General features: G+C 44.7%; 1 protein-coding gene across 10 annotated transcripts in view; it reads right to left on the reverse strand.

Moving 5' to 3' along the window:
• The window catches only part of fbxl15 (F-box and leucine-rich repeat protein 15), an 80,480-nt gene that overhangs the window by 1,603 nt on the left and 51,845 nt on the right, over positions 1 to 27,032 (reverse strand). For 9 of the 10 annotated variants that reach the window (XM_085903207.1, XM_085903206.1, XM_085903204.1 and 6 more), the window contains one exon: positions 1 to 2,519. This exon is cut by the window's left edge. The gene's annotated coding sequence lies outside the window, so the exon portion shown is untranslated. The remainder of the gene's footprint in view (positions 2,520 to 27,032) is intronic. The other variant, XM_085903205.1, reaches the window with a different exon arrangement.

Here is a 27,032-nt window from a genome sequence, read left to right on the forward strand (position 1 = left end):
TTCACCTGAATGCCTGACGTCACGTCCCCAATCCTAGATAACCTCCTGCACCAGCTGGGTGAACCGCACTTTGCACACTAGCGCCACCCAGCGGCCTTTCATGACTGCTTTGGCTTACACGGGATTTTCGTTGCAGTAGACTCGAAATCAAAAATCTAGCTTTTAATGACCTTTTCCCGAGTCATCCCAGACAACAAACAAGCAAATCAAGCTCAATTTCAATTTGTGTTTTATTTTTAAAGCTAAAAATCAAATCAATGGTTTTTCCACTTTTAATATCGGTTTTCAAACGTAATATCAAATGACCAAATGAAAAGATCTTCCGTTCATTGTATTCCCAATTTAGAAACGCAAATCTGAAAAAGAAAAAGTTGGCATTTTATGTTTTTCAACAATTACAAGTAGTTAAAAAGATATGAGCCATATTTGTCTTCCTATTGTGATTTTTTTTGTAGTCCCAGATAAAGATTCCATTATATGTTGATTCAAAATGCTTGTGGGAGTGACCCCTCACTCATCTCTTATAACAAACACGCCTGTGCTCATACTAATTGATCGTCTGTTCAATTGATTTCCATACGTAAGTCTAAACAAATGCACTGGAGGGGGGAATTTGTGTTTTATACAAAGTTTTCAGATCAGGGATGAGCGCCCGCCCGCCTTCGAATTTCCCTCCCTCCATCATCACTACGACCTCCCCCCAATTCCATCAGTCAATTGTCGCCACTCTCTGGGGCATTTATCATTTTGACAGTTGCAGATAAGGCAATTATTTTCCTGCAGCAAGTACAAAATGTAGACAAGTGCTGCTGTGACACTGTGTCTTTTGAGGGCGTGTGTGTGTGTGTGTGCATGTGTGTGTGCATGTGTGTGCATGTGTGTGCGTGTGCGCGTGTTAACGCTAAAGTTAACCCGCCCGCTTGCAATAAAGCGATAGTGAGTGGTGTAACGCAAAGGAAACGGATGTTAGCTCTATTTGTCTCAAGTGTTTGGATTTGAGTTTTTTCTTCTCATTCAACACTTCATCGAAAAAACCCTCAGATGAGAATAAAATGGTGCAAATTCAGCGATATATATATATATATATATGATACACGTTGGCAAATCTACTGTAAAGCCAGTGGTGCCAGCGATCTCATTTACACCGCTAGAGGGCAGCAGACGATTAGTGTATTCGTATCGTCAATTTAATTTACAGCATCCGCTACCAGGAAACAGATACTTGACGAAGTTAATAAAAATACATTCATAATTTTATGTTATAAATACACACAAATGTACATAAAACATACACATTATTAGAAATGAGGTGGGGAATATTCCTGTTTAATAATAAGCACATTTATCAGTGCACTTTAAGCTACAGTGTGTAACTTTTGGGGGTTTTCTTGAAACTGTAATTTTCACCCGTCACCACAACAACACTGATTAGGAAGATCTGCAATATCAAATAAAAAGAATCAAAACGTTCGAATCCATGAGATGCGGGTAGGGGCTAGGTCGAGCCTCCGTCATATCAAAGCGATGTGTAGGATTGAAGCCTAGGGGGCGCCAGAAGCCACACACTGCAGATTTGAAAACTCTCCAAATATTTTCTTGTTAACATAAAAGCAACTGGATCATGCTGTCCCAGCCCGCATAGACTGACGCAGACTTGACGAGACCGACCGCCGAGCCTTCTCGGTAAATCACCAGGCCTTTATTGAGGGTCGCCTCATCGGAGGCCTTGCATTGTAAATCCCCTTTGCAAAAGATACATAATTCAATTCGCCCTGAAACACACAACACATTCTTGAAGTCCAAAAGGGCACCAAGAGTAAAAAAAGCGGAGAAATTAAGCTGAAGTGAGGACGGGCAACTTCAAACTTGCTGCTTGGCGGGACATCGAGTTTTATCCGGATAATTGTCCAAAAACATCTGTTTGTCCGTCCATCCATTTTCAGAACCGCTTATCCTCATCAATGGAATTCAAAAATGTGATTTTTATTGGTATTTTGTCTGCGATTAATGACTAAGTCAATCCGTTGCTTTATTCTTCAGATCATGGACACGGACAATTTCTCACATCTCAGTTTTACTTCAGTTTCACTCCACCACGTTAAGAACAATGTCTTGTTTTCCCACTTTTATTTCCTGTGCGGAGTGAGTGGGCAAGAAGGCCCGCTTGTCTTTACACATGAAATGAGCGATTGTTCGCGGCGGCTTAAGGGGAAGAACTCCTGCGGTGTGTTGTGACACACGGCTACGGGCGTCCTTTTATACCTGGAGAGCCCCTTTGCCTCATTAGTTAACACACTTTCTTAGTTTTGAACAATACCTTAGCTTGGCGTCTTCCATCTTAACCCCCACTTTTCCTTCTCCGTGGATGCTTGCGGCAGAGTTGCAGAGAAGCCCCCCTCTGGTTCTAACAGCTTTAATACTTGTAATTATCTCTTGCTGGGGGAGGCTGGAAATTGGATTAGGGTGGTGAGTCTCAGCTGAATGAATTACCTCCATCTCCCCACTTGGTGGGCCACACACTGATAAAGTGCAGAGAGAAAGGGGGGGAGAGAGAGAGAGAGACGGGATTTGGATTCAGTCTTAGCATTCATGGCTTCCTTGTGGAAAAATGACATTTTCCAAGAGAAGGGAGCGGCGTGCCGGCGGTATCTGCCCAGCGCATGTTTCATCTGCCCCCGCTCTCCCGGAAACGCAATTACCGCCGGCGTTATCGCCGCCTAAATGGTGACAAGTTTGGCAGTGGGGCAGGCGAAGCGTCGCAGCCGCCACGTTTTAGTGGCGTTACACCTTCACTTTTCTTTCCAAAACTTACAATCCCACTTTTGTTTGCGCGCCAACACTGATGCTAACATAGAAAGATGTGCAATGTGAATTATCAAAGGAAAAATATGAATACAACGTTTTGAGCGCCGAATCTTAGAATTAACTAAGCTAATAAACCACCGTGCGGCTCAGAAAACAATCCCTCAAATTATTTTAAAACAAATAAATATTTGCTTCCATCTACTTCTGCAATATTACGAGATGAGGTCTTTATTTTAGTAAACAGTGGTCCCTTGACCTTTGCTTTGACTTGAGATGCGGGTAGGGGCTAGCAGTATGGAAGCAGTGAACTTAATTCGCTACACAACAAGCAGAAGATATCAGATTTTTTTGTAAGAAAAAGAGTCTTTAATGAGTTCATTGCCTTTGCTGTGAAACTAAACACAAAAACAAGAGTCAGGAATAAGAGTTGTGTTGCTTTGACTGACTGACTTATTCTGTTTAGCTTAATGCTAACAACCACCTCAGATGGGTTAGCAAACAGCATCAGTGTTAAATGTGTCCCACTGCTCCCCTGCCAACAACGCTAAAAAGTCTCAGTGCTGTTGCTTTTAACGGCCGCGCTCCGAGTCTGCATACATTTGCGGGCTAACTGGTTTGAAATTAGGATTTTATTAGAAATCATCAAACACGGGCCTTTAAATGAAGCCAAAACGACCTCAACTAAGCTGAACTAAAGAGACGTTTCTCTCGGCGGGGCCGTTAAAGACTTTCACTTCATTTGGAGCGGCGCCAATGTTGTTGTTTTCTCCGCATTTCTTTATTTATTTAAAGGCGCGCCCGCCGCCGTTCATTTGGAAGTGAAGTTCCCGCTGTGCCGTCGCGAGCGGGCGTATCAAAAAACAGACGACAAAGTAGGCCCGGGCTCTCGCTCAGACACCCCCTCGTCTTTTTCCACTTCCCATTCCTTTAACCCCCCACCGAGGACAATCGTCGAAGGTAGATAAAAAGAACGACAAAAGATAATTAAATCTAAAAAAAAGGGGAGGGAAACAGTCGGGGTTGGATTTGGGCACAGTGAGGGTTTGGGCTCATTTACGCTGGGCCCTCCAAACATTTACACTCTGCATTTGGACTGTCTTATCACTCTCATTTGCATTTGTCCGATTGCAAAAGCGGCCTATTTTCAAAAAAAAAATTTTTTTTTTTTTTTGACATTTACGACGGGATTATCATTTTATCGCCCGGACGCGTCCTGTTGACAAAATCTGAAATTATAATACTGTAATGCCTCACGTAGACGCTGCGGCTATTTAGGCTCGCCGGGATTTAATATTCATTGCTTTTGCAGCTTGGTTGGTTTTAGGGCGCTATCACCCTTATCCACCCTCCTCCCGACCCCACCCACTCGCCCACCCGCCACCGCCTTCCACGACTGGGACGCCGGCCCGTTGCCTCCCTCCGACCCCCAACATTCTCTCTCTCTCTCTCTCTCTCTCCCTTGTGCGCTGTCCCCAATCACTCTCCCTGTCCTTGTTTTTGATCTTCAAACGCTGGTTGGTATAATGACTACAAATCAGGGATGAAGGTGAGTGATCACAACGTGGCCCACCCATCCCAGCTGGCCTTTTTACTCCGCTCCCATGATGCATCTTGCCCAAGAGTGAGCGAGTGAGCGAAGTAGGAATTCACTTGAAAATTCGGTACGCGTGCTTAAATAACACGACCGCTGATTTTCAAACACTGTGTGGGAACCGATCCGATTTTTCAACTGACTGCTCTTTCACGTTCACCTGTTGCGATTCATACAATAGCATTTACCAAATATAATGACTTAAGTCTGGAAAGTTCTTTTGATTTGGTCTCATGTAAAAGGTGTGCCTCGAGGCGCTAGTGATTTGGAGACTATAGTGTTGTTGAAGTTTTGCCTTACTGTTTTGAAGAGTTTGCCAAAGTTTAATGGCCACATGAGTTGCAAGAATTCAAAAGTGTCCCGGGCACGCTTGCGCTGGCATCCTTTCACATCATAACTTCCTAATGGGTTGTTTAGATGATTCACGCCAATCAAACATCTGTTCGCCACCGCGCTTCATCAAGAGGCGCACCTGCCGACCTCCGACTGACCTCCACGCCGAGGCCGGTATGTTGGAAATAGAAAGTAAGAAAGAAAAAAAAAAAGGAAGCCCGGGAAGAGTTGTTACTTTTATGAGGACTGTTTACCTTGGTGGAGGTCTGCCCTGTCGCCACTTCTTTCTCCTTAATGTGCCCAGCAAGAAAAAATGTTTCGCTAGGGAGCAGGGGGTGAAATTTTTTCTCATCCAAATGGATGGCAATTTCCCACCATTTAGCACCTGAAGGTAATTAGCTTGAAGAGATTGCGGAGTGAGAAACACGTTCACGGGACATTAACTCTCGTACATTCTCCAGTTGCAGCGAATTAATAGGAAAGATTAAAGTTTAAAGAGAGCAAACGCCATTAGTGCAGGCGCGCACACACAAGCGCGGGCCCACAAACACACGGCGGCACCATCCTCCGCCTTTTTTACGACAAGTCTGGTTCTTTGCGCGGTATCGGCCCGGCGTTACGACAGCAGGGCGCAAATGAGAGCGCGGTGCAGCTCGGCAACGTGCGGCCACGAAAGGCTCCGATAGCCTGCGGCGGTATTTTTTACTTTATAAAGAAAAGCTTGCGGTGGATTTCTATTCTGTGCATGCGGAATTGAATTTGCAAAATGCAGTGAAAGGCGTTCCAGCGCTCCCTATAGGAGAGTCGAGGTATAAAAGAACGTGGACAGATTTCTGATGATATACATCAAATAATTGGATTATTTGAGGAGACTGGATTTTTTGGTGGGAGGCAATTTTCAGTTTTTTAACGTTCTTTGAAAATATTTCATTACGTGGGAAATGTAATGCTAGCGGTTTGCATATTTGTTTTACAGCGCTGCAGTTTCCTAAACAGAAAATATTTGAGATGTTATAGGGGCTATATCTTTATATTCAGTTGGAAAATTTTATTTATCGGACATTATGCGGCTATAATTCTTTCCTAAAATTTTCATTTTTCACAATTTTTGCGTAACAGTTGGAAAAAAAAAAAAAAAAGCTTTTATTTCTATATATTTTTTCCATCGGGGAAAAAAAGAAAAAAAAGGCCATTATTTTATCCTATGAAAAAGTTGTTCTCAGTTAACTTGCAATTGCAAAGCTGTTTCTCTTTGGCCAAGTTGAGGATTTAATTGGAAAGACAAAAAAAGCCAGTCTGGGAAGGAGGCCTTTTTATTATTGCGAACGACGACTACCGCCTCGTGTAAATTCAGAGTGAGGAAAAAGTTGAGTCCTGCTTTAACAGTGCTCATCATTCATTGCAGTGTGCTAAGCGCACTTTTTCCCCCCCCTTCCCTTTCTTTTTATGAGATCTGAAGCAAATTTTGCTGGGGGATCCTATAGGCCATTAAGCATGGAGTAATTTTATCCTTGTTTCCTTAATGACGCCATAATGGCGACTGAATTTCTTAACTAAAGACCAGAGAACATTGTGAAGGTCAGCTTCATCTGTAGACTCCCTCATGCGCTTCTCCCAGAGATTGGAAAAGTCGGGCGTTTTTTGAGGAGTCATTAATAACGCTAAAGCTGAAGGCCTATTTGCGTCCTCGCTTTCTACCTTTTAATGCCACTCTCTGGCTTTTTCTCTCGCCTCTCATGCAGAGAGAATGAAGAAAGAGGGGGGAAATGGCAGCTCACTGACATATAGATCCCAGACGCGGCGCCGTCGTGATTTAGACGCCATGCCTTTGTTATCACTTGAATCATTTTGCCTTATTGCTTTTATTTCGCCCGTGGACGAAACACTTGATGGGACAAAATGCCAACTGGAACTTTTTCTTTTTCTTCTCAAAGTCTAATGAGAATTACAATCTCGCTGAGCCTTGAAATGCCGGCTGCTTTGTCCCGATCGCCTTAGATATTGTTGCAAGTCACTCATTTGTCACGGCGAGGCATGCTGCGATGGCGGCCCGCTAATCAACGCCGCAGTCTGTGGGCAACTCCTTTTAGTTTGATTTTTTATGCTGCCGTAGCAACCCGAGAAATGCTGCTGTCTGAGGGGCATATATTTTTGGGAAGGAATCCTGAAAAAGGTCAGACACACCCTGCCCCCCCCCCTCTTCCTCTAACTCAATTGGAATGAAGTGAGATTTAAAAAAAAAAGAAAATAAATTTAATCGCTGTGACAAGATGATCGATTACCTGTAAGTCCACCTGACACAGAAATGAGAGTTTTTTTAATGACGGCCTGCTTCTTCGTGGACGTGAAATTCAAACGCTGGCAGAGTCTACCTTTCAGACGTCAGCGCCGCGCGAGCACTTTGTCTTTGTCACCGCCGCGGAGGACATTGTTATTAGCCGTGTGCCTTTCTATTAAGCAATTCTTTTCCACTACAAAGAACATCTTTCTGTGTATCATATTTTCATACATGATAGGTTAGCGATTTTTTTTCTCCCCAACTAATCGGCGACGAGATGACGACAAGACGTTCCTTCCTATTTATTTGATATATTTTCACATTAAATTAACCATCTGTGAAGGAGCGCTAATTTACACTTCATAAAATTCACATATTTCTCTTTTGTTTCAAAGTGGAAGTGGTGCAGGTAGTGTATCCCTAACCCATACCAACAATGGTCCTGTATTGATGTGGTTATCATGCTCAGATCATCACTACATGGACACAAGAGACAAGTGATGTCATTGACTGACTGATGGGAGTGCAAACATCCCAAAGTGGTGTCTCCAGAATTGCCGATCACATGAAAGTTTGGTTCCGATAAAACTGCTCAAATGTCAATCGTTTTTTATAATCAGCTCTAATCATTTTACAAAAACATTGTTATAAGAATAATGTCGCAGACACTTTGAAAAAGGCCTCCAGGCCAGTAGTTGGCGCTATACCACTAGTTTGACCTATTGGCAAATTCTCATCTGTTCACAATTTTCTGTCTTGGAGTTGAAATTTGATATATCAAAAGTGTCGGTAGCGCATGCAGATGTTATGACTTCATGTCGACTTTTTATGCGGAATGTGTGCGTGTTAAATATTCATACCACAGCGTTGCACATATTGCTCACGGTGCAGGTATGCTGCTAGTGGAGCAGGAACCATAAAAGTCACCCTCCCTTGACTGGCTTCCATGCAAAAAAAAAAAAAAAAGGCAGATATTTCCTTTGCTTGATCACTCTGCCCTCATCATAATCACTTTTCGGGTTGATTGATGGCGCCGAGGGTCACAGTGCAGTGGAGGTGCAATGCTCTCCAGATGTTCCCCGCCTCCTAAGAGCTTTCTGCTCACCTGCCCCGCAAGGCGCTTTTGTCTTATTACGAGCGCGGGAAATGGGTGACGCGACAGGCGCCGCTGCCCTCATTTGTTCTGGCGTTTGCCCGGTACACAAACGGCCAGTCGCTCGCCATCTCAAAAGCGGGCACCGGGCCGTGGCGATCAAGCGCCATCGCCTTCCGAAGCGTTTGCAAGTTTTACGGCGTTTGTCAGGCACAGTTTCGTAAATCTTGCGCCCTCTTACACACTCGTGTACTTTCAAAGATAAATTGGTTAAAGTACACTTTATTCTACTACAGCAAAAGAAATGCAAATATGTTGAGCTTAAGTGAAATACAACTGAACTGTACTTTGGCAGCTTCTCTTTTGATTACCACTAGAGGGAGCCTGTCTTCTACTAATGGTACATGAACCACATGAAACAAATAACCCCTCAATGTTGTTGTTTTTTTCAGTAGAATACAAGCCACCCATGCACCATTATTGATGATTTCATTACTTCATGTATGAGATCGCTCGACGTATAATAAAGCATTATCATTCACCCCCCCCCCGTCTTTTTTTTGTCACCGGTTGTTGGAAAGGTTAGGCAATTTGTTTTAATGTTAAAAGTGCCAGACTCCGAATGTCTTTAAACTCTTTTAACAAGCTGCTGATGTTACAACATCTCGGCAAATTCCACCCGAGGAACTGAACTTTAACTGACGGCGCTTTGCCCAAACAGTTTGATGGTTAGATCCAAGTGTACCTAATAAACTGGCAAGCGCGTCTTCCCACCCACAGACAAAGAAAAAAAAAAAGAGAGGTGAGGGTGGGTGGATAGGGGGGGGGGGGGGGTGGTAAGGCCGTGCACGCTTGAGTGCATTTAAATCTTTACAAACTCTCCGTCTGACAGTGATGAATGTTACAATATGCTTAATGCACGCCGCTGTTACGTTTACGTTTCTATCCGGGCAAGGTGCATTAGACTCGGCTTAATAGCGGGAATTCAAGGCCTGAGTTATATTTTGTAGTGCGGCCCAATATGGTATCGGTATTTGTCTGTCCCCAATTAAAAGAATAACTACAATACACTCTCATGTATTTGAAACTTTTTGGATTTTTTTTCTTTTTATACACTCCCGCAGCTCCAACTATGTACAGACGCAACGAGTTATCTGTTCACACACACGTGCTCGCTCGCTCGGGCAAGGCTTAAAGATTGAGCCAAACGGCTTTCGTGTCAGCGTATCACACTTTGGAGTGCGCCACCTGACTTGACATTGACACAAAAATATTCTCTGGGCCATATACTATCACCTCTGCAGGACTGTATAGTATGCGTTGTGTGTGTGTGTGTGTGTGTGTGTGTGTGTGACAGCGTGTAAGCGGCGAGGTCAACCAATTAGATGCTAAATGCATAATAAAATCAGCTCGGATGAGGGCGCCACCGGCATCATGTCGAGAAATCCAAGTCGACGACCCCGTTTTATAACCTTGATGCCGATATAAATTGCGCCGAGCTCGTGTAAATACAATTAAAACTGTCAATGGACAATTAAGTGTGTCGGGAGCAAAAGTTTTGATGTCAAGAGATTTAAATGTAAGGCAGGGGTACCTAATATTGTGACCGGCGAGTGTATCGGTTCGCCAGATGTGGCTTCGCTGACACGCTGCTTCTTTAGTTTTATGAGCCGTGCAAGGTGATGATGCTTCCCCTTCGGACGAGAAGAAAGGCTGTCAAACGTAAACAGCAAGCAGACAGGATTGACTGCCCCGATAACGGGGAGGTCCGCAACCTACGGCCCGTGAGCCAGACATGGCCTGCAATGAAAGCGGGAAAGATCCCTTTTTTTTTTTCCCATGCCAAATATTTCGACATCATGCTCTGACTACATTTGAAGAAGTAAAAATAATATATATTTGAATTTTCCAACGGAAGCCACGGCCTGCGTTCGGAGCGTAATACAAAGAACACAAGTCCTTGAAATGTCCCACTAGGGGAAATAAACATTTTATACTCATTACTGATTTTAATTGTCCTTATAAGGCGACATATGTTGTGAGGGGTGGGCAGGCACACTAAATCGGGAGGGGATTTTACATCTACCATAGATCCAAATCCTCCCAACCAATTGTCGGTGGAATTCAATTCTTAAATTCATGAAGAACCAAACCACTAAAATCAAATTCTTGGAACCAAAGTCATCAAATCTTCAAAGCTTTGGGTCCGATTTTTGGAGCCAAACCACGTTCTTAGAACTGCAGCTGAACACGAAACAACATAAAAAGGTGTCGGAGCAATGACCGATTTGTGCGCGGTGCAAATTAATTGCAATGTAGACGCTGACAAATATTGCGCTGACGCTCTCTCAGCAGCTTGACCTTTTTAAGAAAAATCACGAGGGGCGAATGAAGCGCGGCACGTTTGCATGGATAGAAAAACCGAGTCCCCTCCCACCGTCCAAATAATTCCAACCTGTGTTGACTTTCCATGGCGGTCCGTTGAAACATAAATCTGTTGGCCAACTCTGCCAATTCCCCCTCACTCCTCCACCGCTCATTTTTCAGCGGCCTCCCGTTTGACGGGTGTATTTTGACAGTAGCCTCGCTCATTAGCCTTAATATGCTGTTTCTTTGGCCATCCCTCATCATTTTTGGGCCTCATTGACTATTTTTCCTGATAAGATATTAAGCATTCAGACCTCATTTACATCCTTATTTTTCAATTTGCTGCCGCACTAGTTTAATTTATTCCATATAATTTCTCCTTCTGAGAGGGACATTAATCATTGCCTGTTCCTTTTAGTGCCTCTGGGATTTTCCCCTTCCCCTCTAAATCAATAAAATAAAGACTCTTCCTTTGCTGAATATGATAAAAGAGTTTTGCCAAGGGATATCAGTGTCCTGCCCCCCCACTTCTTGTTTTATTCATTTTTAAATTCCACGCGTGTTTATGCGTCTCTCTATGCTCGTCACACAGGAAGGGAGGTCAGTCCGTTTGGGCGCAACCATTCGTTTTATCCTCCCAGAGCGAGCGAGCGAGCGGCCTTCTTCTTCTCCATCTTCACTCGACGCCCTTTTTTTTTTTTCTCGCTCTCTCTCCATTTTTACATTTTAGTTTTTAATAGCTGATGTGAAGTTGTCAAGTGTGAAGAAAGGGGAGGTTGTTATAGAAATTTAACTATCCTTTACAAATTGATTCACACTCCAGCGGCACACAAGGTCCGGTAGGTAAATTACCAGGAGGGACACAGTCTTAATCCACGTGGCCTTAAAGTGGACGCTCGCTTTATTAAGAACATTTCCTGATCTTACTTTTAGTGGCGGCCTTGCTCATTACCACGGGGCGTTAATCTATATTAAATTATGACCGAGAAAAAAGAAAAGAAAGGAAAGGTCCTCAAGAAGAGTTCAAGTCCCCAACATGGACTCTTAATGACATCATTCTTCGGCTGTCATTAAGGATATTAAAAATGCATTAAGAGGGAAAAGTACTGCTGAGTGGCGACAAATCAGCCAGCGTTTGCCCCTCAAGATTTTCAACTGGAAAAGTTTTTTACGGCCTCATACACTTTCCGTGCAGTTTGGCGGATTTTGTACGAGTGTTTATCACTCAAAGCACAAATACGGCCAATTAAGGGACAGAGTGGTCACGCTTGAGCTTTTATTTTCCGCCGTCCGTCCCAAACCGTGATGACTTGTTTTCGAACGGTCTGGGCTTACAAGAGTAAAGATTGTTCACATTCCGTCTCCGCTTTACCGTGTTTTATAAGCTAATAGCAACCCATAATGTGTTTGTACTTGACATCCTGCGCGCACTTAACATTTGCACTCCATTTTGTCGGTCAGGGCCCAGTGAGTATGTACAACAATTTCATTTGCGCTATAGGCGTTTTTTATTTTTTTATTTTTGAACAGGCCTAACTGAATACGCATCTTGTTGCATGTACCGAAACAGATACAGTACGTAAGCTCGTGTACTATGTAGCTTCTTAGCCATTTTGTTGCCGGCGATGGCCGCCCGGCTCGATGGGGCACACGCGGCCAGACTGGCGCTCGCTCGTAAAACTGATGAGATCTTAGCGGGGCGATGGGATTCTAATGTGAATTAGAGTTAAAGAGTGTTCCCCGCCAGGCTCATGCTCGGGATAATCTCGCTCACTAGCGGGCATCCGTTGCTAATATGACATTCCCTGCCACGGCAGCTAATAATAATCACAGAGGGAGGGGGGGGTCCTTTTATGGCTGCGAGGGAAAGGCGGCAATTCTGCCTTTTGTTTAACGCTCATCTCTTGGGAACGCCACACGATGATGACACTTTCCTAATTCTCTTTGTGCTTTGTTTACAAAGGAAGTGCGAAGAAATACGGAGCGCTTGGGGCGCTTGGCAAGAAGTAGTCCGCAAACATACCTTGGTCACAAATATATCATTGAATGGAATGGTTGGATTTTAGCTAACGTGCTAGCTTCACTGCGAATATCGGTAATTAGAATCCTGCAAACTGCGATTGCGTCTATATGAGAAATAAACCAGAGTGGCTGCCGGCTTTACACAATTCTGACTCTCTGTGTATCATCGTTTTATCGATGAAGGTGCGTTGCTTTCCCTTACATAAGATTGTGTAAACATTGTAACGTGTTGGTGAGCTCGACTGAACAGAAATGCTCAGTGGTAATCATTCTGCTTGTATTGATGTCAATTTAATCGTGTAAATTCATTGTCTTACGATGAAATCATATTAAGTACTATGGGGTGGACTTGTTAATTATGCTCAATTTGAATTGACAATGAGGACTAACATTGTGAACTGACACTTCTCCAAGAGTTGGAGCCACTAAATCAGCTCCCACAGGACAACTGCTCCAGCGGCTCCAAACCCCTTTGCTCGACCTCGCTTCCCCCCCCCCCCCCCCCATGCCTGCCCACTGTCGGCTTAAATACAGGATTGGGCATTTAAATGATTTCACTTGTGACAGGCCTGCTGTGACAGAATAACACATTCTGCTGAACAAATAGGCCGTGGAGGCTGCCGGGGGTCCCTGGAGTCATCATCCCGCGACAGAAGACCCTGTCCCCCCCCTCTTCACAAGGCCCTGGAGCTTCATTTTTGTAAGACGTGCTTGTTTCCGTATGGCAACACTTCTGGAAACATATTGGCCTTGTTGCACCAAATCTAATGCTAATTCTCAAAGGATGCAGATAAAACGTAGTCTAAAGTAAAAATTTCAAGGGCAACAAAGTTATTACAAAGTTAGGATGCGCTCTTTCTGAATCTACTTTTCTTTCTGCGCGAACCGGACAAAAGCCATTGCTCATAGGCGGTCCGTCAAAGCTGTTCTCTATTCAACCAAGCGTGGTCCTCCCCCTTAAAGAATAGCAAGACATTATTCAGCTTCCGCCTTCTGATCTTGAGGCCACAACAAGCCGCACAAAGCCATGGCTGACTGGTTAAAGCAGGAAGAAAGAGTGGACAAAATAAAGGAGGGACACAATGTCCTCTTGTCGCAGGCCCGCCGATCCCGAGGCCTGACGCTTCGACCGCGGTGGCCTGACCCAATCAGACGCTCAAAAGCTTTGAACCTAAAAATGCCCTTCCAAAGTCAGGCAGTAAAAAAGACAGGGGCTCAAAGTGAAGATTCCAGCAAAGGGGGAATTTTGGGAAAATGTTTTACACCCAAGAGGTCGTTTAAAACAAAGTTTGCATCGCCGATATATGTAAAAAAAATAATAATAATAAAAACAGAAAAAGAAGAAACAATCAAACAATATTATAAAAAAAAAAATAGGTAAGAAGGCCTATTTTGTCAAATATGTGAATTTTAGATAATACATAACATAATACAAAAGATATTTAATAGTCTATTCTGTGAAAAATGTTATTATTTCTTTTACAGTCTAGAAAATCTGTTAAAACACTTTAAATGGTTTTAAAAGCATATATTTGCACAAAACAATTTGAGGTACAAAATCCAATACAATTTATAGTTCAATCAATTAAAACTATTCCTCAAACTGCCCCTGAAAAAAAGGCCAAGATAGCGTTGTACTAAAAAGTCATTTACTTTTTGTACAAAAAAGAAAAATCCTAAAAGTAACTCAATGAAGTTATAAATGTGAAAATTTGTGAGCATGGCGCTGGACGTCTCCCTGGCTGAGGTATTGCCCCCCTGTTACCACTTAGCCCTATTTGGCTACTCTGGCTCCCACTCATAATCGAGCGCCTCCTGCTGTGATTATAAATGGGCCCTCAATCAATAGCGATGGAGAGGAATGAAAAGAGAGCGACGTGGCGAGCGCCGCGGGCCTCGCTCAGGGGGCAAACATGATAGCGTTAGGGAAAAAGAAGAAAAAAAATTTGAAAAAAGAGAGCAGCTTGAAAGCGCCTTTCACTCTGACAATGTTGTAATTATCCCTCGGGGGAGCGAGGGTCTTGTTATTAGAAAACAAACTCTCCCTGTTGGCCACTTGCGCTGAACCCCCACAACACGGAGCGTGATGAAGAAACGCTCCAAAGACGCCTAAATAAATGAATAAAACGCATTTCTTTTGCTCGGGATGGACGGCAGATCAACTTTGCTCATGCATCACATATGCAGACAGAGCACGCTACAATTCTCCCAGGCATATATTCTTTATCCTCTGCGAAAAACAACTCATATTTTTTTTAAGTGCGAAACAATAAAAAAAAGTGGATTTTTTTTTTTTTATCACGTGACCTCGCCCAGGTCCACTTGCTTCGCTCCCGTCGGTAATGGGTTTATAAAAACGACATGAGCCAACCAGGCAGAAAGCAGTGGTGGTCAGTAAAATAGGTACAAGAGTGTGTCACATATCAGGAAATAATTGATGACCCCCCCCCGCGCAACCTCCTTCCTTCCTTCCCTCCCTTTCCGTTTCAATCTATGGCTCAGCAGATGAAACTAATGCTGCCGGCCTGCTTTGCTCCTTCGGGTCAAACAAAGCGCCTTTTTCCCGCACGCACGCACGCACGCACGCGCACGGACGGATGTGGGGCAAGTGTGTGAGCAGCCATGCTGAAAATGTCCCCGTGTCCTCCACAAAACCATACGAGCGAGTTTGTCGTACGCCGACGCATGATTTGTCATTGACAAACTTGTAATTGTAATAAGAGGGGCTGTCATATTCATTGACCGGCTGATTCGGAGGAGGAAAGCCAGGAAGCAAAAAGGGACGTGGAATTGAATTTTTTTTTTTTTTGTGGAGCAACAAAATTTGAAAAATTATATATATTTTTGAACATTTATTTTGAACCTAGTATTTCAACAGGGGTGTGTAGACTTTTGATATCTGCTCGGATCCTGGTCCGAGCTCTGGGGAGGGAGAGGGGGGGGGGGTCGTATGACATTACCAAGACAAAGGGACCATATGGGGAACAGAAGGATGTCCCGCTCGCTCCTTTTGGGACGCAGCTTATTATTCCCGTCGGGCGGTCACTTTGAGGTTGGCCTTTTTTTTTTTTTTTTTTAGCATAACAAGAGACGCGCGAGGGGCGAGTCATTTATGCGCACAACGTAAGGAGGAGGAGATTTATGGCCTTTGAACAAAAGTCAACACGCCGACGAAGGCTCACGGCGAGATAATGGTGCCACGTCGTGTTCATCAAATCAACATTATGTCAGCGGGCCTCCCGGGGCCGCCATTATTCTTCCCGGACGCACAATGGAGAGAGACGGCGTGCAAAATGTGCTGTCTTGGCCTTTTTCCCTTTCATTGAAAAAGCTGAAAAGTTTCACCTGAAGCTATTAGCTGCAGCTCCAGTGTCAATAATTATTCTGCTATCTGCATGTAATGAATTGACCGTTCCCATAATCCGTCTCATAATGGCTTTAGGACACCGAAGGGTCCTCTAAAGAAGATGAGAGCATATTGATCCACAAGATGAATGCTCTTTAGGATGTTAATAGTCTAATTTGCCTTAATGATTTCTCCCAGTCAAGGACAGGATAATATACGCTTAAAAAGGCATTCTGGGCTCCAAAGCGGAGCAAACTGGACGCTTCCTGCGTGAGAACGTCGGCCATCCCGCTCCAACGTTGGGGAATTGATGGCCGGGCCCACCATTAGTTTGTCTTTATTTGCTTCCTTCCGAGGTAATTATCTGGGATTAATGCCTTTTGTGGGGTGTCGTGCAAAATAACATTAGCTGTATTCCTTTCCACCATAACCTGCATACACCTAATAAGGGGATTTTTTTTTCTTCTCTTTAGGACACACTTGATGGCTTGATGGTCGCTTGATGCATCACACAATTAGAGAGCAACGAGCAGTATATTGTGATGCTTAATTGCAGCTGCTTTTTACAGTCCCGAATTGGGGGACCCACAAAAAAAGATGCCTGTTTTTTTGGGGTTATTTTTGCCACCCAAAAAACCAACTAAAACAAAGATTTTTGCCCAAAACTGGAGCAGAACTCTTCCTCCAGAAGATGGAAGCCTTTCAGCATCTAAGGCAGTAACCTAAGCAATCCACGTTCTCTTCTCTTTTCCCACTGGCAATTTTTACATTTTATCATTGAAGTCAATGAGGCAATCTGCAATTGAGGCCGGAGAGAGCGGGATGAGTGTATTCAGAACGCGGTCACACAGCCAATCTCCCGCTAAAGAGCAGCGATAATGTAATAATGCCGGGGCTGTAATGGTGCTGAACAGCTTCCATTCATCCCGACACTACCTGATCATTGCTTGAACGGAATAACGCATTACGCCGCTGGAAATGGCTGCAAACCTCCGATAATATCTCCGCAATGTGCGCTCCTTCCTTTTTGTTACCTCGGGTAACATTGCTGTCGCCGAGTAATAAAAGGCAGAAGCATCAGGATGAAATGGGAAAAAGAGATTGAAGCCCTTCTGCCGACGCTTCCAAAGGCTGTTTGGAAATGGCTTCTTTTCCCGCAGAACAACAGCGCGCTCTTATAAGTGTAAAGCAGCTTTGATTGAGCGTCATTGCACTCGGCTGACTCGCCCCCACACACACACGTGACAAACGACACTTGGGTACCTATCAATAGCGGCCCACCTGAATGTGCTTAAATGGGTCCGGCTGCACCAATGTTATGGCCGTTCATACTGTCGGAATGATTCCACTGCCTTTCATAATTAGAGGAACACCCCCGCTCCTCAACCCCCCCCCTTGGTTTTTCCCTCGCTGCTAAAAGAAAAGCCGAGCAGAGGTGACGGTTAAGGACATGGGAAATATATGACAGACCAAACAATGCTTCATGCTAATTGAGAAAAGAGAGAGGCGCAAAGAGGTGACATCCGCCATTAACCTTATATGAGGCCATTTTGTAAATCAATGTCACTCACATTTAATAACAAGTGTAATCAAAGAAATTATGCAAATTTCATTTGATGCCTCTTGCATTATGCAAATCCCCCCAGCCAAATACTATAATGAACGCTGACACCTGACCGGCGTCAAATTGTTGCGGCTAACCTGTTCATAACAGTAATAGTATAATAGAATGAGGATATTTGTATTATTTATTTATAATTGTATATTCAACTTCCCTCTTCCTCCTTTCCTGAGCTTCTATCTGTCCCGGCGGTAGCCCATCAAGAGGCGGGGAGGTTAGTTGGTCGTCACGGCCATCTAGACCTTGGGCCCGGCCCGGCCAGAATCAATGCTAATTATGCTGCCATCTGTGCCAACTTGACACCGGTTCAAGTCTGCAGAAACTTGAGTCGAGAAGACATTCATTCTCTCAATGCAGCAGAAAGCGGCAAAATAAACCATTGGCAATGAAACTGCCCAAAGGCCTTCAAGACGTGACTTGTCCACTAGCCCCAAAAAACGACAAAATGATTCAATTTAATAAAGTATAAGCTATCTCAAGGTACAGCTATTAGTGATGAAGACCAGTTTGTTTTTGTAAGCAACAAGCATCTCTTTGGCCACGTTCAAGCAAGAGGAAACCCATAAAACAGGTTTGACCGTTTGCTCACCGAGACCACAAGTCCCGTCGATTCTCGCCCCCCCCCCTTGAAAGAGATCTGCCATTAAGGTGACATGAGAAACAAATGAGGCCAATTTCTCCTCCAATGTCCCATCTGATATGTCAATAAAAAGGCCCCGCAGCCGCAGGATGCTCCCAGATGGATTTTTCCTCGCTGGGAGACAATCAGTAGAATGCATCTAACACACCTCCGATGTTGGAGGGAGGGGGGTCGAAGGGGGGTTTAATCACTCGGACAAAACCGATGGACCGCTAGCGTTAAGTAGCAACAGAACATCTGGTTTCGGTGAAATATATGAACGACATTTAGTCGCAAGGTGGATAAGGAAGAAAATGCATGGGTATGATATTTCTACCTTTTTCATCTTGTCAAATTGGAGAATGGAAAAAGAAAAAAAAAATACAGCTCATGTGAAAAATGATTTAAACCGTAAGGGGGAATAAATGTCAATCGTGATCAAACTTTGCTGGCAGCGGAACCAGCGGGCCGGGATTGACGGAGAAAAATGAGAGCGGATCCCAATTAGCGTCCGACATTACGAGCTGGCATGCGCACCGGCGTGATGCTTACGCATAGAATTATGGCGTCATCTGCCGGCGTGACGCCGTCGATAGGCGCTCATTAACTACGCCGCTCATAAAGTCAAATGTTTTTCGATAAATATCAACGGGAACGAGGCTCCGAGACGCTCGGCGGCCTGACGACCGACGGCGGCATATGTTGAGGTGGATTGAGTCCTCGGGCTCCAATCTGGCTCTCTCTCTTCTTTTGTCTCTCAGACTTAGATGATAAATCAGGTCGGCTATTTATTTTTCCATTATGCCCGCCATATGCATTACTATTATGGAATTGCGAGTGGGGAAACTACGTGTGAGTGTTAATTGATGGCAAAAAGCAGTTTGGGGCACGGTGACGGCGATAGCAACAGCTGCTCTTGTTTATGTATCTTATTAACATGTACGGTGGCGGCCATGTTTGAGGACGCCGCAATGTGTAAACAAGCTGTATAAATGACAAAGACGCTCACCTAACTGGATTTTCGGTGCGTGGTTAACGTGTTAAATAGATTCATTTTGTTTGTTGAATCCGGATAGCTTCAGGTGGCACAGTTGCATTGATTTTTTATTATTGTGACGTGACAGCGGTGGTATTAAGCGGTCGATTAAGCCAGTTTAGTCCCAGGTAGCAAATACGCAGGCTGACTCTGTAAAAAAAAAAAAGAGTCTCAAGGCCCCCCACTGTGTCTTAAATCCCAAGGTTGCCCCCATCGTACGTCCTTGACTGGAGCCAGACGTGAGTCTAGAACGGGCCGTTTGGCTAACAATGTCATTGTTATGGCCGTTGTCGTTTCAATTAGCAGACTGGTGCTAAAACACAAGAGCTCTAAAATGGTGACATCGGTGTTAACGCGGGATGCCGCCGTCGCCCATAAAACGGAGCACTCGTGGCCGGTGCTGACGGGGCTGTTTGCCGGTCGCCAGACCCCCGCTCACCCCCAATAGTGAGGAAACAGGACCCCGAGGTTTTACTGATGGCCCACTCAACTCGTCGACCAATTTAGGAAGCTCGTGATTGGACTAGATTTCTGCACATAATGCTGTGTGTGCTCAACAATCATTCTCACAAGTAAGTCCAATTGTTTTGAATGAAGCCTTGTTTGCAAACGCGTTCAAGCACGATCTTTATCCGAAAATAAACAAGTACTAATTTTATTCGCATTGTTTATGTGTTTTTCTTCCCTCCCCCGGTTTCTAAGTGACCTCATCAAAACAGAGGAAGAAAAAAAAAAACGCGCCAACATTTATTTATTTATCCTCGCTGCTCGCTTTGTCTCGTTGGAGGCGTCATTAGAACAGCTCGCCGAGTCCCATTCGCCGCCATTATCTCTGCTATCAGCGGCGCACAGCGAGATTCCAGCGGGGCTATAAATACTTGGCCTGGACCACATGCGGCTAGCACATCATCTCTAATGTCTTTTTGCCCCTCGCTCTCTCCGATCGCTTTTCTCGCCAAACAATGAAGTGAGACAACTTGCAGAAGTTGCACGTATATTGCAGGAGGGAAGGGGGGTGCACACCTAAGCAACATCTAGAAAATGTCAGGAAATGATAGATGACGGATGTCTTGATCATCCAGTCGATTGCGTCAGGGTCACTGGCGCCGCCGCTGCATCCCCCCCCCCCCCCCCCCCCAAAAAAAAGACAAAATGCAAAAAAGGACGCTTTATCTGAATTCATTATAAAATAGATCTATATCTTATGTTTAGGGCCAAGGACGCCATTTGTATCGCAATGCAAATATCTATCATTAAATGTTGACACTTCATTTTTCTCACGCAAAGTAAGAAAAATGCCGGGCGGCGCGGATTGGTCCTCGTTGGAATTGAGCAGTTTGTCGCAATTTCCGCCGGTGGAAGGTATTGGGGCCATTGTGAACTTTGCAGGTATGATGAATAATGCAAAATATGAGAAGTAACACGTGGAGATGCTCGCTGCATTCTTTACCATACAGACAAATGACTTATTTGTGTATTCTGCTCAAGTCAACATGCAGGACTCGTGTAGCTCCCTATGCTACTTCCTTTTAGCATTTACAGTAGGGTTGCTAAAACCCAACCCAAAAATTAGGGATAATAAAGGCCATCGTTTTAAAACATGAAAATGATATTTTCACGATATCTACTCCCACTTATACTATGTTTGAAATGGAACAGCCCACTTTTGGGCCACGACCCACCAGTTGCGAATCCCTAGCATATAGTGAGACCGCCAGGATGTTGCACATTGTGCCTCCAAAAAGCGAAGAGGAAAAAAGGAAGCATGTCGCTATCTAAATGACGGCCGTAAAGCTGAGCTAACTGTGTGCTCAGGTGGAAAGGATGAGGACGATCGCCGTGTTGCGCCCTGACACGGGAGGACAAAGTGAGGGCTTCGTTTCCTGCCTGTAATGGGTGTTTACATCCGGCACGTCACCAATGGCTGAGCAAAGACGTGGATCAACGGCGAGAAGCTGCCTGGCTGGCGCTCTTGCTCTTTTATTGCTTTTAATTCAAATGCTGGAACTTTTGAATATCATTGTCATTTTTCTCAGTTCAATTTTATCATTGGAATTCTGATTGTATTTTATTTCATGTGGGATTCAATCCCACATTTTATGATTTCACTTTTGAACGGTTTATCATTTTTTGTTTTTTCTTCAATCCTGAAGTACCTAATGTCGTGTCCGCCGAGCATTTACCTGACTCCTTTAATAGATAATATGCCTCCCCTCCGCCTGAGTTCGCTCCCATAGATTCTGTTTGCTTTGCTATTGATTGCGGCCAAGGAGCTCATCATTCTCTCGGCTTCAATCCATTTACATTTAAGCACAGCTCGCCTCTGCTCGGCCTAATTAGCTCCACGGCTCCATTAGTCTACATTGTACTCCGATCCATTCGTCACTTTGCATGCACGCGGGTTTACTTACTCCAGGTGGATTATGTCTATAATGACGTGCAATTCACCAGCTGCTAACATGCTAAGGCCTAAAATTAGCACTGCATCAAACATGGACTTTTGAAATAGTTTGGGAAGATGCCCTAACCATAGTGGTCTTTAGCAGTCTTGCCTGTCAATCACTTCTCATCATTAGGAAGGAAATAAAACGCCCATTTTTCGTCACCTTCATCCAGTTAGGAAATCTGGAGCAAAAGATCGTTTATTTCGTACTTCCCGGATAATTTGCTCCGAACCCCACTCCCCTCTCGCTCTCTCTCTTCCTTCCAACGGGAATTCTCCATTTCCCTATAAAATGAAAATTCATCTCGAATTACATCTTATGTCATCATTATGTTTATTAAGCGTGGATGATGTATATGAACAGCACCGGCTTGCCGCTGAGTGCTTAATGATGCATAAGATTAAGCCGAGGCTCTCAGCTGCGCTGCGACTCCCCTCTGGTGCACGCCGCCGCCGAGGCATGCTGGGAGCACGCGCGCCCGACGGCCATCAGGTGAACGCTAGCGACACGTCTCCCTCCGTCGCCTCCTCACGTTTACGTGCGGCTTTAACAGAAGCCACTTCCTGTCCGACAAACACACGATATTTCTGCTGCTAAACAATCTAACCTAGCTCTCCGACGGGGAGGTTAACCTCTCGAGTCCCGGCTTACGCCACGCCAGATTCAAATCATTAGTCTTCCAGCCCTGAAACTTCTATTAGCGACGGAGACCTCGCCAGAGATCCTTCCAACAATTCCCACCAGAGAAATCCCACAGCTAAAAAAAAAAAAAAAGAATTCTACTTTTAATAATCTGTCATCAAGACTCGAGGCGGTCATAAATTATATGCGCGCGCCTGCTTGTATTCACGAGGGAATAAATCCGAAAGCCATGTTGGACAAAACTTTGCAAAGAGGGAAATAATCACTGACATGTTAGACACACACACACACACACACACTAGAAACACTTTACGTTAGTCTCGGGCCTTTAAGGGCTAAGCGGCCGCTAGCGCCGGCTCGCTGTTGCGCGCTCTGTCGATACCTCGGCAACTATCGACATGCATCATAATGGTCGCCCTCTATCAAGCGCACCACTAAAGAACAATCTCCATGGGTTGACAGCTTGATGAATGCGCTCCGTCCGACGGGAAGCTACGGCGTCAAATAAAGAGGCATGTTCCAACAAGTCTTGTCAAAATGCTATCGATCGGCTCATCCGCAGAAATAACACGTGGCCGCTTAGTGTAGCGTGCAGACTTAGCCGCTGCCTCACATTGGTTAATTTTTCTCCTCCGCCCTTGCTCCAGATCAAATGTTGCGAGGAGAAAAAAAAAAAAAAAAAAAGTCTGCAGGTTTTTATTTGGCGCCGAGGTGGAAGCTAGCGGGAGTGGGCGAGCCTATCGCGACCTCCCGGCTGGCCTCAGCAGAGTGCAGGGGCGACAGATAACAATAGCGCTCCATCATCTGGACACGCCAATGGCATTTCGCTGCGACCGAGGTTGCGCTAGCCAGAGGTCTGCGAGTGTTTATTTAACGTCAGGGAGCGCGCTGCTCACCTTGGGACAAATGCATCCCATCCCTTTCCCTCCTTGGCTCGCCCAGGAGTAAACAACATGGCTGCCCTTTGAGTACAAGTACATTAACCATATGGGGTGACTCATCATCGAAACCAGGAAATAGCACAAACACTGATAAAAAAAAAAAAAAACATGGCCGTCAAATGTGTGAGCGAGTAATGACCTGCATTGACCTCAATCATTTCTTTTAAGATTGGGATTGTTTCTATTTCGCATCGGACGGACAGGATAGCTGTGTCAGCTCAGAAAAAAAATGTAGTGTATTCGCAATCTCATTGGCATTTTTTTATAATAGTTTTTTTTCCATGCTTTGGCCTAGCATGTTTTAGGCTGTGATACAAGCTTATTGTTTTTGCCCACAATTATCATTTGGAAGGTTAAAGAGGCTATTCCTACTAGCCCTGCACAGCCCATCTGAGCAGTGATGAGGTGAGCACAAATAATGTGCGTGCTCCCCAAGCTCACGGCGGGAAGACGTAGCCGCCAGGGGAGAGACGATGCCTCCCGCCCGCCCGCGGTGACCCGACCTTGACACGCGTGAGCGAGATGGCTGCCGGGGCTAATACCTCATCATATTGACTTTGACTTTGAGCTCGCATGCGCTTCGCTCCCATAAAACAAAGGATAACAGTGTGGACAAACACTCGTAAACTATAACAATTAACATACACGCCCCGTGAAAGAAAGCGTGTGGTTTGTTCTACTCGGAAAAATTGGTTGTAAATCTCACACTCGAGATGCGGTGGTGATTTTTGTTTGTTTTCTTCAACCGAAAAAAATATATCGTTTGAGCCAGCAGTTATATAAAGAGCAAAACGAGTACAGATCTGTGAATGTACAGACCAGTGAGGTGGAATCACACGCAACCGCGTCATAAAATGTCTACATTAGAGAAAAAATTGAAATGTCCGCTCTCCTAGAATCGGGATATAAGTCATTGTATCAAGCCCGGACCGAAGCGCCGGACATTACTCAGTGGAAGAGGACAAGCGGCGCTTTATTTATCACCTCTTGGCCCAAAGTAAGGACAAAGACAATGAAGATGGCTACGCTGTCACACCGGCAAACGCATGAACCGGACAAGTGCAGAGCTCACTGCCGAACCAAATGGGCTTGTTATTTCAATTTTTTTTTAAAAACCTGGAAGTTAGCGAACGTATCAAAAAGTCGTTTGAACGTTAATAATGATGCGTGTGTATGTGCGTGATAGCAACTTGTCAGGCTAATTAACAGCGTTGTCAGCGACGGCATATTAATAGCGGCGCGGGTAGCATCCATTTAGCCTAAATTGTCGTTTTTGACAAGGCGTTTTAATTAAAACTAGCGCAGAAGAAGGGGAAGGAGCACGGCCGCTATTACGTGACGTTGCCGTACGGTCATTTCTATCAAATGTTAGCTCAATGTCGAAAATCATTTGAAGTGTTAAAATCGCAAAAAGGTTGAGCGTTGTTTGGGAGAATGAAAGAAACAGCAAGTTGAGTAATTGCGTCCGTCCTCGTGTGCTTTGTTTCACCTGACGTGCAATTATTTTTCCCATTAAACACGCAAAACGCACTTTGGCTTAATTCTTCCCCGGCGAAATTTCCATCGGAGGCCATTTACCCGTCGCCGGGAAAGTTGGGGGAAAATAACGCTCCGTCAATGCAGGAATAGTCATTTACGAGAAGGCAGGTGATGCATTATGTTCAAGTGTCGCGAGGCGGGCGGGCGGGCGGGCGGGCGGGGAGGAGGAAGGAGGGGTAAATTAATAGCTTTCTGCCATAAGTGTTGTGTGATAAATATGATGACGTACATGACATACTTGCATGCATCATGTTGCTCTTGAGTGGTTAACTGCCTGCGGTGGGCACACGTGACGTTCGCCACAATGCAACCAAAGATCGTTCGTACTTCGGGTCTCATTAGCAGTTTTTTTTTTTTTTTTTGTCACAGCTGTCGTGATGGGTTTTAAGACATTGAGAAGTGACTGTGGAAATATTTTATCTTTTTCCCTTAAAAGTGAGCCAAATTTGAATTTTGGTCCCCCCCCCCCCATGCAAATAAAGAGTGATACTGCTCGGATGAAGTAGCTTAGTGTCACCCCCTCCTTTCAGGGAACTCAGCTCGGGTCATTTATCAAGTTGGCCGCGGCCTCGGAGGGACTACTGGAAGGCAGGGTGGGGTTGGGGGGCAATTTATGCATTTGAGGCCTCTGGTGAGCCGGACAAAAAAAGTGCTGATGTGCTGCTAAGTTTGATGGATTTGTTGTTGTCATTTGTTTTGCAACAAAACAAAGGCAATTATTAACTCTTTTGTGTTTTTACGGTGGAGAAATTTGGCAGGGTGGGGGGGGAGGAATGCACATCGGGGTGCAGCTGGGGTCATCCGGAGCATTCTGCTGTCCGGGACGGGCGTCCAAAATGCGCGGAGGCTCGTGCACAGAGGGCCGATTACAGGGTGATTTAAGAGGCCGCGTGGTTTTTGGAGGGCTTTTTTATATTTGCAACTTTTGGCAGTCCAAGTTGGCCGCTACGTGCTGGGCTATTACGGTGCATCATCGGCGCTAAGGGCGTGTGCCAGAGTGCAACCGGAAGCTGGCCGAGGAAACGCAGTCAACAGATTTCATACTCATGAGACAAATTTGGACATTTTCATCATGAATAATAAACTGCAGCAAGAGATTACGGGATATATGCCTATGTGTTTTGCTATATTATTTGTCGAACTGTGCCATTTGTGTTCGGATATTATTTCCAGAGTTCAATTTAGCTACGAGTGACAATAACTCGTAAACTTGTAAATGGCAAACGTACATTCGATACTAAAGAATACACGTGAATACTCCTATGGCTGGTCCACTTTGCGAACCTTGCCCCTGTCACTGAAAATGAAGAGCTACGGACTTTCCCGTTTCATAGACACCTCTGCGGTTTTCATGTCAACTACACCTCTAAATAGTATAAATGTAGTCTTGAAACTGAAACTGAGCGTAGACATTCACTGCTACTACCGATCTCCAAGATTACGGAAACAAATAAATCTAATGTCAACTCCACAAATGGCGCAAAATATGGGGAGACCGAAACGTGACACCGATGACAGTGAAATACGGCAGACTCCGGGGAAAATCCTCAGGCTTTGCCAAGTATGACCTTTATTGCTTTGTGTGTGTGAGCGTGTGAGTGTGTTTGTACAGTAACATGAATCATACGTTACGTGTAGTTAAGGCTAGCCCGTCATGGAGTCCCGAGATTTACCTCCTCGAGGGAGAGTGGAGGATCAAGACAAATCCTCCCTACTTCTCCGTCAAGTCGGAGATGAAATACAAATTGAGATAGTGGTGGCAGAGACGGTTGTGTAGTTACAGGTAGTGTGTGTGTGTGTGTGTGTGTGTGTGTGTGTGTGTGTGTGTGTGTGTGTGTGTGTGTGTGTGTGTGTGTGTGTGTGTGCATGTGTGAGATTGAGTGTGTGTTGACAGCGCTCAGGGCCAAGGGCTAACAGTAGCGTTACGCAGACAAGGTCGTTGTCGTGGGGGTGAGAGAGCGAGAGAGAGAGAGAGAGAGAGAGAGAGAGAGAGAGAGAGAGAGAGAGAGAGGTAAAAACTGGCCTCGACACATAATCCCAGAGTTCCCCAGCAAAATGGATTAAAAATTGCTCAGGGAGTTAGAGACGGACAAAAAAAGCAAAACGGAAGGAACTAATCACATTCCAACTGTTTTTATTTTGACCTCCCGCACTGGATAATCTTTCGCTAGTTTGTCCTATTTCAAGTGCTCAATGAATAATAAGAAAATGCTACACTTGACTACACACAAATATTTAATCAATAATGACCTGAAGAGCCCCCCCCCAAGTTATTTTCCGACATTGTTTCCTTTTTATCATTCGTTAATGATGCAAGCATGCTTTGGAGGCGGTAATTCTTTCCATTTGTTATGT

Source organism: Syngnathus leptorhynchus, chromosome 22 (genome assembly GCF_054491065.1).
Source record: "Syngnathus leptorhynchus isolate UIUO chromosome 22, UIUO_Slep, whole genome shotgun sequence".
NCBI classification, from domain to species: domain Eukaryota; kingdom Metazoa; phylum Chordata; class Actinopteri; order Syngnathiformes; family Syngnathidae; genus Syngnathus; species Syngnathus leptorhynchus.